Genomic DNA, 14,126 nt, shown 5'->3' on the forward strand with positions numbered 1-14,126 from the left:
TAATGGAAACAAGGAAATCTTTTGATTCCTTTCCAACATAAATTCAGTACTGAAAGCTGGTCTAGTAGCTAGAGATGTCGTATTTGCATGAGAGCTCTGTAATTCATTTAATCCATCCTTTCTTTCAAGATGTCTGCTGCATCCACAGTAACATCATCCAGTTCAACATTGGAGGGCATTGCACAGAACAGCACTCTCTGATCCCCTCAGCCCCAGCAAGCCTCTGCCATATCCGAGGCTCATAGATCCTCAAGGCCTGCTGTCATGTTTCTTCTGGTAAGGGCTCCATTCGTGGCCTGGAGAAAAATGTCTTCAAAAGCCACAAGCCAGGAGGACTTGCAAGCTCTGAGCACACTATACACCAGGGGTGAAACATTTTTTTTAGCCAAAGTAGGTACAGCAACAGTTACTGTGCATTTAGTTAGGGGTTTCCATGCATACTCCCATTCTCCAGCCTCTCCCATGGTTGCCATGGTGCAGCAACAATGCGGTTTGGGCCTCTTGAATTTCTGCCTCTGAGAATATTCGCCTTTTTTTCATGGCCAGTTCACAGCGATAACTCCTCCAGCCTTCTGCTGTTCTGGTGCTCTTTTTTACCCCATTTGTTAGGGCTTGTTTTTCTTCATTACATTATCCCTGCCGATCAGGGACCATGTGGTGATTTTGATGATGCCACAAGGCTGCAAAACAAACCATCATTGGCTACCTTATGGCTCCTTGAAGAGCAAACAAGGCTCGTTGATAGTGAACAATTGTTTCTGGATCATTAACACTGCCACTTTCAACAGGTCAACATGCAGGTCACTTTTAGAACCAAACTGAAAAATCAACCAAGGAAGGGGAGCTATTGACCAAAATGCATCACTCTTTTGGCTCGGCCCTTGTCGGAACAGAGCTATTCAGATAAGGATATCTGCATGACTGCTGACTCAGAAAACCAAACATACAACATACAAGTTTACCTGTAAGACAGGTTAAAAAGCGCAGAAAAACAAAATGCTTCTCTTACCTATTTAGAAACCAAAGCAGGCATGGCAACACATCAAAAGTTCACTCGGTGCTTAAGGGTGTGAAACGAAAGGGTAATAGATAGATGTGTGGCGCATCAAGGGGGTTCTTCTCACAGCTTAACCCTTGGGGCAATCCTCTGATGAACTGGCAGTCACTTTTCATAACATGCATAGGGATGAATGATTAAGATGATAATCCTGACATGAATGTTCATGTTGCAAAGCCTAGTTGCTGAAAACCATTACAGAAAAGGTTTGCCTTGCTTCTTTAGCTAGGGTGTATTTAAATGAGCATTTTGTAGGTGTGTATATGAAGGATGGGGAACCAAATTTTTTCAGAGGAAAACATTCTTCTGAATTATATACCTATTGTATGGAAGCTGACAACTGGACAACAAAAGTGGATTATACATGTCCTAATGGTGGCCAAAAGTCTGGTATTGATGATTTGGAAGAATAAAGATATGATCCCCTTTAATCAATGGATTGATGACATGACAGCACTCGCAAAATACGAACAGACTGCTTATAGGTGCAGGCATTGTTTGGACAAACATATTGACATTTGGAAAGAGTTTATACAGAATATAGTAAGTTATAAAAATATGTCTTATGGCAATAATATTGTTTATTTGTTGTTGTTGTTGTTTAGTCGTGTCTGACTCTTCGTGACCCCATGGACCAGAGCATGCCAGGCACTCCTGTCTTCCACTGCCTCCCGCAGTTTAGTCAAACTCATGCTGGTAGCTTCGAGAACACTGTCCAACCATCTTGTCCTCTGTCATCCCCTTCTCCTTGTGCCCTCAATCTTTCCCAACATCAGGGTCTTTTCTAGGGAGTCTTCTCTTCTCATGAGGTGGCCAAAGTATTGGAACCTCGGCTTCACGATCTGTCCTTCCAGTGAGCACTCACGGCTGATTTCCTTCAGAATTGATAGGTTTGATCTTCTTGCAGTCCATGGGACTCTCAAGAGGCTCCTCCAGCACCATAATTCAAAAGCATCAATTCTTCGACGATCAGCCTTCTTTATGGTCCAGCTCTCACTTCCATACATCACTACTGGGAAAACCATAGCTTTAACTATACAGACCTTTGTTGGCAAAGGACGAGATGGTTGGACAGTGTTCTTGAAGCTACCAACATGAGTTTGACCAAACTGCGGGAGGCAGTGGAAGGCAGTAGTGCCTGGCGTGCTCTGGTCCCAGAGGCAGTCCATGATGTGGAGTGAGAGTAGAGAAAGACACAGGGGACTAGATATTACAGAAGGGCAGCAGGCAAGTTAATACAGAGCTGTTGCCTAAAATGGCAGCCCCATGTGACGTGCAACATGCAATTGCACCCAGATAAACAGGTGCTTGAAAATGTGCGCATCATGCCATTGCACTCAACAGAGACTCAGGATTGCCTCTGGCACTTACAAGGTGTGACCAGAAAATTCAGTGAATGGTCACATAAATTGGACAGCAAAAATATTTGAACATACAATCAGCATAGGAAACCCACAAAATGCTTACAATTGTGTATGGAGATGAAGCTGTAACTCGAAAGACAGTGTATGAGTGATTTAAGTGTTTCTGTGAAGGACGGCAAACCATCAAAGATGACCCTTGGTCTAGTAGACCATCGATGAGCAGAACAGCGGCCAATATAGAATTCCTGAGTTATTGATGCAGGATCATCGGAAGAATTGCATATTCCACGTGAAATCACTACTGAGGTTACTGAGTTGTCCCACCTCCATATTCTCTCGATCTGGCTCCACTGGATTTTTTTCTTTTTCCAAAACTGAAATCTGCACTGAAAGGGCACAGATTTTCCAACATGTCACACGTCCAAGTTGCTGTGTTGAGGGAACTGAAAGCAGTATGAAAAAAGGACTTCTCCAGAAGTTTCCAACAGTTCTACGAACGTTGTCAATGGTGCATTGTATCAGAGGGGGCCTGTAAGGTATCTATGTTCGAATATTTCTCGCTGTCCGATTTCTGTGACCATTCACCGTACTTTCCACTCACACCTTGTAAAAGCTGGCCTGTCATCTCGGACATGTTCCTCACTTTTAAAGAAGGTACAATAGCCACCAGGGACGTGGGTGGCACTGTGGGTTAAACCACAGAGCCTAGGACTTGCCAATCAGAAGGTCAGCGGTTCGAATCCCCGCAATGGGGTGAGCTACCATTGCTCAGTTCCTGCTCCTGCCAACCTAGCAGCCTGAACGCACGTCAAAGTGCAAGTAGATAAATAGGTACCACTCCGGCAGGAAGGTAAACAGCATTTCCGTTGCTACTTTGCTTCGCCAGAAGCGGCTTAGTCATGCTGGCCACATGACCCGGAAGCTGTACACTGGCTCCCTTGGCCAATAAAGCAAGATGAGCGCCACAGCCCCAGACTCGGTCATGACTGGACCTAATGGTCAGGGGTCCCTTTACCTTTACCTTACAATAGCCACCAGAGAAAGACAACTCAATGGCAGGATGCAGACCTTCACCAGCAGCTTTGTATGGTGGTAGAGACAGGATTGACAGGGTTGGCAGTGTCCAGGTGCATGGCTGCAGAGTGGGCAGCAGTTTCCTAAGTAGGCCAATGACATCAAACAGTCCACTGGTGGTCACTAGATGCTGACTGACACACACACACCTTTGGTGCCCACCAGTTGCACTCAGTGGCGTTGGTCATTGACTATCACTCTACTTGCTCTCCAGTCACTTCTGCTGGCTTGCTGATCTCCCTGCTTTAGATGTTCCAGAAGTTCCAAGCATTCAGTTCTCATCCTTCTGAGGTTGCAGCAGAAGACCAACATTCCAGTTTGTCAAAGGCTCGGCAAGCCAAGATCTTAGGCAAGCTGAATAATTCAAAAAGAAGCCACAGGATACAATCTATTCCCCAACACAAGTCCACCAGCTTCAATGGATTTAAGATTAGTTCTCCAATGAATAACTTTGAATGCCAAATGCGATAATGAAAAAGAAAAATCTGCTCACAGCAAGTGCATGAAAGAAGGGGAACTGTATTTAACTTCATCTGGGGGGAAAATAGTGAGGAAAAGATGCAAAGGCTATAATAATGGTTGGATTTGACGGGAAAAAATTATGAAACTCATTTATGCACTTCAGTATTACCGCAGTGTCAATTTGTTTCCTTGTGTAAAACTCAGAGCGTAAATTATACATTGTCACCCTCATTGTTGGTGACACGATTGTCCTGCATTCCAGCTGTGCGCTTTAATTGTAAGATTTATTTTGACATGAAAACACTGATCCAGATAAGGGGAGCAGAAAATGTCAAAGCAGAAAATAACGTGATCACACACACAAAAAAATGAGGTTTTCAGAAATATTGGTCACAGTGGGTAGACAGACGTATAGGCAATTCTGCAATGGCAATATAGAATAGTGATATCTCTGAGGCAGCTTAAAGCAAGCATGAAATGATTCCTTTTTTTGTAAAGAATAATAGCCATAATTTCATCTCTAATGGAACTTACACACAATAAAAAGTTGCTAAAATAGAAGAATGTCACTGGTTAGAGCAGTTGAAGGATGTGTTATGTAGAATAAGCATATTTTTTTTATATTTTTTTGAGGAACTGACAAGACCTGTGGGTTGAAACTTCCAAGACTGTATCAAGGCTAGAGCCAGTTCAGAGCCACCCACTTTTGCTACCTGTGAAAATGTTTGCTTTTTCTTATACTTCACTTTCACTGTCATCGCCAGTGTAATAATAAGAAAGTCATATCTTATTGGCTTTATAGCACTGTGACATCACACCACTCACTGCATGGTTCTTGGCAGCATGAGGCCACCCATGCGATTCAAGAAACATTGACATTACATTCTGCCAGTGATAACATTATGCAAATGGATCTAATTGGCTACCATATTGTTGTGATTTCATCCTGGCTGCTGGGGTGATCACTGGTGGTGTAGCATCACCAACATGGTCAATCCAGAGAGGAGGAAAAAGCCCCATATGGCCAATCCATGAAGGAGAGACAAATTTCTCATTTCCACCATAATTGTGAGTATTTGGTTGTTGTTGTTTTTTTTAAAAAAAATGACTGGTGTAACCACAAGATTAATGTTCCCACAGGGTTATGGGTTTAGTTTTAGGTTTTTCCTCAGACCTTGAGGAGACAAAAAAGTCATAGGTTTGGCTCCTACTAACTAGACTTCTCTAGAGGGAGCAACCTTAGAGTCCTACCAGCAGAGCAAGAGAGGTGATTTTTCACTAATTCTCCCTTCCCTCTACAGCCGCTTTTGCACCCCCAAATCTGTCCTGGAGGGTTGGGGGAAAGGACCAAAGTGATAGAACATTAAAGGACTCTGTCTTTTATAGCCTGAGCAAATGTCAAGGCTTGCTGTCAGATAGGAGCCATCCCAGAGTAGCTTTAATGTATTTCTAATTTTTTTCCCCTGGAATCCGCCCAGAGTGACTGGGGATGGGTTGGGTACAAATAATAAATTATTATTATTATTATTATTATTATTATTATTATTATTATTATGCTTGAAAAGATTAGATTGCTGCTCATCATCTGCCTCAGGTCAGCAGGTAGATGGTAGAAGGACCTATTGAGGGAGCTCAATAACTGGGCAGGTTCTTCTGTATATTAGGGGAATTGTATACAGATGTGTACATTAGGAGAAATTCACTGATAAATTTTCATGGGGATGTAAAAAGTAAAAAAATATGTGGAATTCTGGAGAACTGAACTTAAGACTGAAAAAAATGAGCAACAGAGAGAAACTAAAATGGACAAATTCTCTCATCCCTACATGTGGGCACGGACATGCGTTGATAGATACCAGTAGTCCCTTGTAAAGTGAAGTTAGGCACTTCCTCCTTCATGATCAGTAGCAAGATACATATGTGGGTTTTTTCCCAGGAAAGAAACTAACCAGTACCTTGGGAACTTCACAGTGTACAAAGTAGCACACTGCTCACTTGATGTACCTTCTGGGGTGGGGGGAAAAATCCCCTCTAGCCAGGTTTAAATAGCTACTGTCACTCAGCAGAGTAATTTGAAAGGATAAAACACCCTGAGATTTGCAAACAGACATATGTTTATAGATATTGTGTTTGCAGTTGGAATATCGCTTGTATTACCTTACTGGGAATTGAGAGTGTTAAAAAATAATTATTATAGATTGATATTTAACTTGGCAGGTTTTTGTATTTCATCATCAAGATCATGCTGGGACCTAGATATCTTGCCAGGCTGTGTGTGTTTATATATATATATATATATATATATATATATATATAGGCATCGAGATCCTGTTATGCAGCTATTAATCTATCATTTCTGAATCAGACCTCGGGATACAGTGGTGGGATGTGTGTTTCACTAGCAGTTAAAGCTATGCTTTCCCCATAGTTTCGTTCCTTCCTCCCTCCCTCCCTCCCTTCCTCCTTTTTTCTTTTCATTGAGATTCTATCAGTTACAAAATAAAGAACAGCTAACACAGGATACAGGTTGACATGCTGAGCATATTAATACCGTTTGACTCCTTACAACCATTTCCCTTTTACAGCATCACTAAGCTTTGATCTTACTTCCTAAGTAGATTGGACCAATAAAGAACCCTGAGCACCAGGAGACCACCTTTCACCAGCCTGCCCAATGACAAATGTTCTAAAGGCATGTCCGTGTGGGTGCTAGCTGTGTGCCAGGCCCAGATAAGGTCCTTTATTAAGGTACCATCTCCATCCATTGCCAAATAGTACAAGAGAATAGGACCCATCCACTGATAGCCCACTCCATACCATTCTGTTTCCAAGTTAAAATGACTTCAGCTTAGGGCTCATCTACATTTCTGCTTGTCCCATGCCTAGAAAGCACAGGTGTGAGTGGTTTTACCTTTACCCTGCTGCTCTCCCCTGGAAAACCATCTCCTTTGCACTTTATTGGAACAAACAACAATCTACAGAACACCCCATTGTTGGGGTACACAGTGACTTGCCACGATTGATCAGCTTGATAAATTATTTCAGAATAGAGATACATTAACTGAGAAATGATTGACTAGACATTTAGAAAGCATGTCAACTGACAAATGTTAGGGCAGGCCAAAGGCATTTGGCCACTCAAAAATAAGATGGATGGTTATTTGTCAGCAATATGAAAATTGCTGAATAGGAAGCAGTTCATAAGAACGTGGTGGAAATGATAATCTGCTATTTATTTATGAAATACAATTATGGGGTGTGTGTGCTAAGAGGATATAAGCTACTTGCACTAGCAGGCAATGGAAGGGTGCATCCAGTTAAAGTTAGGGGAGCACGTTTGTGAGCGCTTCCTCTTGGGACATTTCAAAGTTTAACAACCTATATTTCCTGTGATTTGCAAATGCTTCACATATTTTTGTTTTAAACTCTGCTGGGGGCTCTTTTGACTAGAAAATGAGTCAAGCCCCGTGATTATTTAGAATTTGGGCAGGCAGCCATTTTTCTTTTGTAGTTTCCCCCACGCCTAGGACTGCAGGACTAACTTGGTCTTCCTCAAATTGTTTCCCAACAGCATGGGGCTGGGCAGAAAGAGTTAAACATAGCCCCACAATGGGATTGGAAGTTGTCACCTTCCCATTCACTGGACCGATTATCTGAAGAGCCAGAAGATGGTGTATACATGCATGTGGTGTGTATGCATCCGAGTGTGTGTCAGGATAGCCACAGTTGCTATAAGCATAAAGCTGCCAACTGATTGCCAAGAACAAATGCAGCTCCTGGCCCCCTGAAAGGTTAGCTAGCCTTGAGTTAAGAGCTACAGTTACTCAGGCTTATTTGTCACCATGCTTCTTATTTCATCCACTTCTTCCTCCCTGTTCCCCTTGTCAAATTGCTTGGAAAAGTCAAACGTATACAGCAGAAATGATTGATGGAGGCTCATGGGGCACACAGTTTTGCATAGCTGGCTCTGAGGAGGGTCGGCAAGCCAGCTTGACAGCAACCAATCAGAAAGGCTGATTGTAAACAGGAGGGAGAGAACCCTTGTTTACCATAAAAGAAGGCAACAGAGAAGCAGAGACAGTGGGGACAGTGGAGCAGGGGGAGGCTAAATTAACAGTACTTGCTCCTCTATTCTATTTACTTCCACTCGGTGGCTGCCGTCCCCTTCCTAACTTCAGAAAGTGGGGTTCCATGGGAAAGGCCTCTGGTGATGAGGCACATAAATAGAGCACATGAGCATCAACGGATGAAGGCTAAGACATTAGCATTTCTGGAGCAGACCCAGAACTCCTTGCCTTCTACGAGATTCTAGAGCACTGCTGGGCATGCATGTTGAATTGCAAAGGCCTGCTGGCATAATAAAGTCTTCAAGAGACACCTGGAAGCCAAAAGCAAGGATGCCTGCAGAATCTCTGTTTGCAGAGTGTTCTGCAGCATGGGACCAGCAGCACTATTTGCCCAACCTCTGACTGAGGCTTGTTGGGCTTCTATAACTTGGGAATTGATCAGCCTCTGGGTGATCTCAGTGATTGGGTCGGGCGGTCCTTAAAGTATCTTGGATCCAAGTTGTTCAGGGCTTTGTATGCCTACACAAGAACTTTGAACTTGGTGCAGTTACCTTTGGAGAGTTTTGCAGCAATTGTCTTGGTAATGTTTGCAGCAAGCCTGTACATCAACATTTCTATTCTCTTTCTAAAAACGGAAGGAAGCAATGAGGCTGAGAGAAGAATAATGGCTCACTTCCCCCAACCTCAAGTAGCTTGTGGGAACATAGGAAGTTGCCTTATACCCAGTGAGACCATTGAAGCTTCACTTGACTAGCAGCCACTCTCCAGTATTTCAGACTGGGTGCATACTCCCAGCTAAACCTTGAGCTGCAAGGGAATGAACCTGGGACCTTCTGCATTCAAAGCAGGTGCTCTGCCAATGCCCTGTTGTCCACTGAGCTCCCTTTGCAGCTGAGGAGAGGTTTGAACAGGGCACTCTTCCCACAGCAGAGAGCACACTCTCTTTGTCACTCTGCTGCTGTATCAGCTCTTGCTTTGCAAATGAGATCCCTTCACCCTGAAAGTTCTCAAACCAATACTTGGTTGATCTTGTAGCATCCTTGCCTTCTTTTGTAAAGTTGGCACATTCCTGGAGAAGTAATTAAAGTGCCTGGTTTTTTTGTGCATTTTGATTTACTTATCCAGCACGAGTTTTTTCCAGAAATGAGCAAAGCCTTAATGACATTGACAATTGGAATATGCAAGAGATAAGGCATTTCAGCGAGACATGTGGATGGAAAGCTGTGGCACCCTGGCTTATCTAGGGAAATGCTGAGAAGCAAATCCCTGGGAGGTTGGTGATTTCAATTAGCCCAACCAAAACAGCTCCAATTTATCTTTTCCAAGAGTGGATCTTCCAGAGACTTTGAATTACCAGGTACAAAGCGGGAACATTTCACGAGTGCTTGAGCACAGGGCCGTCAATTTGGGAAACAATCTTATCTTTCCTACTTTGCATACAACAAACCCTACTTCATTAAAGAAATCTTTATTTGGAAAGAATGAGGTTTAAAAGGTGCTTTCCTAGCAGAAATAGTGGGTGGCGAGTAGAATCAGAAACCACCAAAGGTAATGTAAGGTTTCAGCCAGTTTGAGCTGATGGATTAACACCATTCATAGGATCAAGGTTTCAGAACCCTTTGCTCTGCTTCCCTTAGTTCTATATGTGTAGCACGACTAATAGGTGGGATCATCTTAATAGATGGTCCTGGTTGCGGGCAGGCTCCTAACCCGGTCCCCCCCACCCTGGCGTGGGTGGAGCCATCACCCTCATGCAGGGTGGCACCATGATCACCCAGGGCTATTGCCCAATCAATTTGAATGGGTGATCATGGGGGAATGTATAAAAGCAGCAGCACGATGTGTGCCAAGCACCTGCTTCACACTGCCAAACACCCGCCCACCCTCCCTTTAATTTAAGTGTCCTTTGGCCTTGCTTTGGACTTTGGTTGGTTGCCCTTCTTGGGTTGGGGACCGGGTAGGAATTTTTCCATTTGGCGAATTGGCATGGGCCACTTGGTTTTTGCCTACCTCTTAGCAATTGTCACAACTTTGTAAGGTTTGGCGATTAGGCATTGGCTTATTGTTGAGTGGAGGAGGGGACGTCACCCATCGCCTGCCCCTCCATTTCAAGGGTATTCTGTTAAAAGAATCTGGGGCCTGGATCTTGTCCGAAGTCCGCTTGATGGGCTAGGGCCATGCCAGGCCTCTGGGAACACCAGGGGAGATGCAGGCGGGTTCCCCTGAAGCAATTTCCCTTTGGGTGGTTTACCCTTACAGACTTCCTGCAAAGGGGGCAGGAGTCAGAGATAGTCTTTTGCCAATGCCTAAGCCAATACCGCTCTCATTTCCTGTAATCAATAAAGTTGTGGCCAAAAAAATTGCCCAATAACCTTAAACAAAAATTCTGTGTCTGTGTGAATTTCTTAATGCCAATGGGGTTGGCTTGAGGGTTTTGCTACACAACCATTGCTTAGGGTCCTTCTCCCTGGTCTCATAAAAAAAAAGAGACAACACTTAGCTAGTTGCCATTTTCACCAAATCTTGAGCACTTCCAGACTGTCCACTATTTTTGGGTGCGTTTCAACCACACACCCATAAATTCAGGGTGCAATCCACTAAAGAATGGGAGGTTTTTGTGTAAGAAACGGTCTTCCCCCAAAGTTCAGATTTACTGTGTTAAAGAAAGGGGGGATGCACTGGAAAGTATGGCATAACCCTTGCATTGAGGCCACATCATCTAACCTCCCTACAAACAAATCAGAATGAATGCTCACTAAGCTGTCAGCATCATCTAATCTCCCCGCAAACAAGTCAGGAATAATGCACAATAAGTAGTACATCTGAAAGAGCCTCCTGTGATTTCCATATGTTAACTGTACATGGTTTATGTTGTGGCGGAAACATGGAATAATTTGGCTCATAAGAGCAGTATCCTGAAAGAAAACATCCTTATTTTGTGTGTGTGTGTGTGTGTGTGTGTGTGTGTGCGCGCACACTAGCTCTTACTAGCTCTTACTAGTCATATTTAATGTGCTTTTTATTTAACGAAAGGTATCAGTGTATAATCCGAGCTATAAAATATGCTTGTTGACCTAGTGAGCTGTTTCTATTTAGGAATATTTAGCACAAACCACTGGGAGAGCAATCCACCATTTTCCCTTATCAGTCCCTTCAAGCCACTGGCCTAAATAGCGATTACATCAAAAGAATAATTTGGAGAAACCTCTGAAGGCAAGAATTGCTTTGAACCTTATTATACTGTACCAGTAAGATTAATTTGCTCCCATTGATCTCCTCAAAACTGTTGTAATGATGCTAGGCTGACAAGTTAAATACTTTGGGAAAGTGGAAAAAAAATGCTCATTATCTTCCTTGAAGGAGGATGATAAAGTAGAAGTGTGAGGAAGCTCGCCCTAGAAGTAATTGAACGGAGCCTGGCCATCGGTACATCCAGAAGTCCTTCCTATGAGCATTGGTGATTGAGCCATTTAATTATTCACACTGAGTTAGGAGGAAGAAAAATCTACTAACAATTAATAGGCTGAGGGAAGCCATGGAATCTTCCCCTTTGATTTAGGATACATTGTACTGACCAGGTCATACATGAGATAGAACTTGCACAATTGCCTCTAGCAAAACAGGAAGCTAGTGGATTTGTGGACTAGCCAATTCAAATTCCAAGGGGTTGGAGTTGGACAATATGTTCTTGGTGGCCTCCCCTCCCTGAACAGGTCTACCTCTTCCCTATCTTTTCTGGTGCTTATTCATATACAGTGGTACCTCGGGTTACATATGCTTCAGGTTACATACTCCGCTAACCCAGAAATAGTACCTTGGGTTAAGAACTTTGCTTCAGGATGAGAACAGAAATTGTGCCACGGCAGCAGCAGGAGGCCCCATTAGCCAAAGTGGTACCTCAGGTTAAGAACAGTTTCAGGTTAAGAACGTACCTCCAGAACGAATTAAGTACTTAACCTGAGGTACCACTGTACTTCTTCAATTGGGCCCAAACTGCACCACCTCTCAGAAGAGGACACAGCCTTATATTAGCTCAATTTATCCCAGAATCGTCTAGAAATGCTGGGGAGAGTCAGCCAAATCATGAACTTTGGGGTCTTAAAAAGCCCACCTCAAAGGAGAGGCAATGTTCTAAGGTCCTCTTTCCCCCCAGCTCAGATAAAAACCTGTACCTGGTGAGCATTCCCTCCTCAATAAATTCCTGCTGCCCTCCTCCATCTCCATGCCCCCCAAACAACAAGTGTTTCACCCATTTATCAAAAACCACTTCAAGCACAATTTCAGTAGTAGAATAATAAATAGCAGTTCCCTTAAAACTCAGACATCCTGATCTAAGTGCCTTTCTCCCCATCGTGCTTGCATCATTTTGTGGTCCCGTCTCTTTCTCTGCTCTTTTAGATGTAGCATCTTATAGAGAAGAAGAAACTCTTCATGTATGCCACAACTGCGGCTAGGATACTACTAGCCAAAAGATGGAAAAGTGATGAGGTACCAACCAAGGAGAACAGCAACAAAAAATGATGGAGTACGCTGAAACGGCGAAACTAACCGAGAGATTAAGAGATAAAGACAATAGAGACTTAAAAAAAATAGACTGGGAACCATTTATGTGTTATTTACAAAAATATTGTAAAGAAATCGACTCATTAGCAGGGTTTGATTAAACACTTAGAATGAAAAATAAAATAGAAATTATGAACAAGAGGTGAGAAGGATAAGAATATTAAAAAATTCCAATAAGAGAATGCAATATTAAGAATAACAAAATAAGCAGAAGAAATAAATGTACCAAAAAAACAAAAACAAAAAAACAATCAAACCAGAAGATGAAGTTGGGAGAAGTCATGGGTGGGAGGGGGATTTTGATATTGTTTTTTGTATTATACATGCTTGTGATAATGATGAAAATATAAAATCCAATAAAAATATTTAAAAAAATAAATAGATGCGGCATCCTATGAAGATTATGCTGCAACCCCACAGCAGCCATTTTGTGTTACGCTAAATGCCCATGGCAGCTGTTCTGTAATATACCATGTCCCCATGGTGGCCTCTACTTATGGAGGCCCTCTTTCCAACTTAGTATTGCTTGCATGCAGTGGTTGAGGTTATGAGGATTAGTTTAGTCTGCATCAAAATACAAACTGAACCAGAGCAGTCTCTAATAGCCCTCTTCTCTTTACCCATCTTTATTCGTCACTCTTTTCTTCCGTTCCACACCCCTCCACTCCTTTCTGCTTTTTCTCTAGATTCATCAACAGGATGCCCAACAGTTATGTAAGTGGGGGTGGAGGAGAAGCCTCTGAAAACTCTGAAGAAGATGAAATCTTCCATTAAAGCTTAACTCTAAATGCAAAATTCTTCCCCTCTTTTTTTTCCTGAAAGAAGAAGCCACAAGGCTAAGGAGAGATCTGCTTGAAGAGATGAAAGGACAGAGGGGATTATGTAGGAAATGGATATTTCAGTATAAAACCTTAGCAACTGTCTCCAACCTGATAATGATCAAAATATCATGGAGCAATTTAATTTCTCATTTCCAGATCTAGGAAATGTCCTTCAGCAAGAATGCATTTTCTTCACAGTGTATTAAATATACTAAAAAGGAAAAAAAAAACATTCAGTAAAAGTCTTGCAGACTTGTATTGTTTTATCCTTTTTATTCCTTGCCTTTTTAAAAAAAAACAACACAACAGCTTTATCTTCTATCTTCTTTGCAAGGGATTCCCACTGGGATAATAGTGTTGTAGCTGTCAGACTCCCCTTTCCTTTATTATTTAGGACAGGCATAAACATAAAAGCACAATAGATACTCTCCTTTCCAGACATTTGGACCAAGGAAGGGATATATCTCATGTCACCTCCAATTAGTGCTGATCTGCAGGGTGGCGGGTCGAGGGAGTGGGGGGCAGTTTTGCAAAAAGAAAAGAAAAAAGAAACTTTTTATTGAAATCCAAAAGGTGGGAGCTTTGGGTAATTTTTTTTCATTGAGAAAGGGATTCGAGGCTGCTTGATTCCTTAGAGTGGTCACTGAATGGTGCAAACATCACCTACATGATCACATGATGCTCTATCACCAAAGCTCAGTTCCTATATGCATGGATC

The 14,126-nt window shown here is 42.6% G+C and overlaps 1 long non-coding RNA gene across 4 annotated transcripts in view; it reads left to right on the top strand.

The window, feature by feature from the left end:
* Positions 1–13,595, top strand: part of LOC310762128 — a 30,379-nt gene extending 16,784 nt beyond the window's left edge. For 3 of the 4 annotated variants that reach the window (XR_014547880.1, XR_014547882.1, XR_014547883.1), the window contains one exon: positions 13,274–13,595. This is a non-coding gene — a long non-coding RNA (uncharacterized lncRNA). Of the gene's footprint in view, positions 1–129; positions 277–13,273 lie in introns of all 4 variants that reach the window. The other variant, XR_014547881.1, reaches the window with a different exon arrangement.
* The last annotated feature ends 531 nt before the right edge of the window (positions 13,596–14,126 follow it).

The sequence above is a fragment of the Podarcis filfolensis genome (genome assembly GCF_964270895.1).
Source record: "Podarcis filfolensis genome assembly, chromosome: 5".
Taxonomy (NCBI): Eukaryota; Metazoa; Chordata; class Lepidosauria; order Squamata; family Lacertidae; genus Podarcis; species Podarcis filfolensis.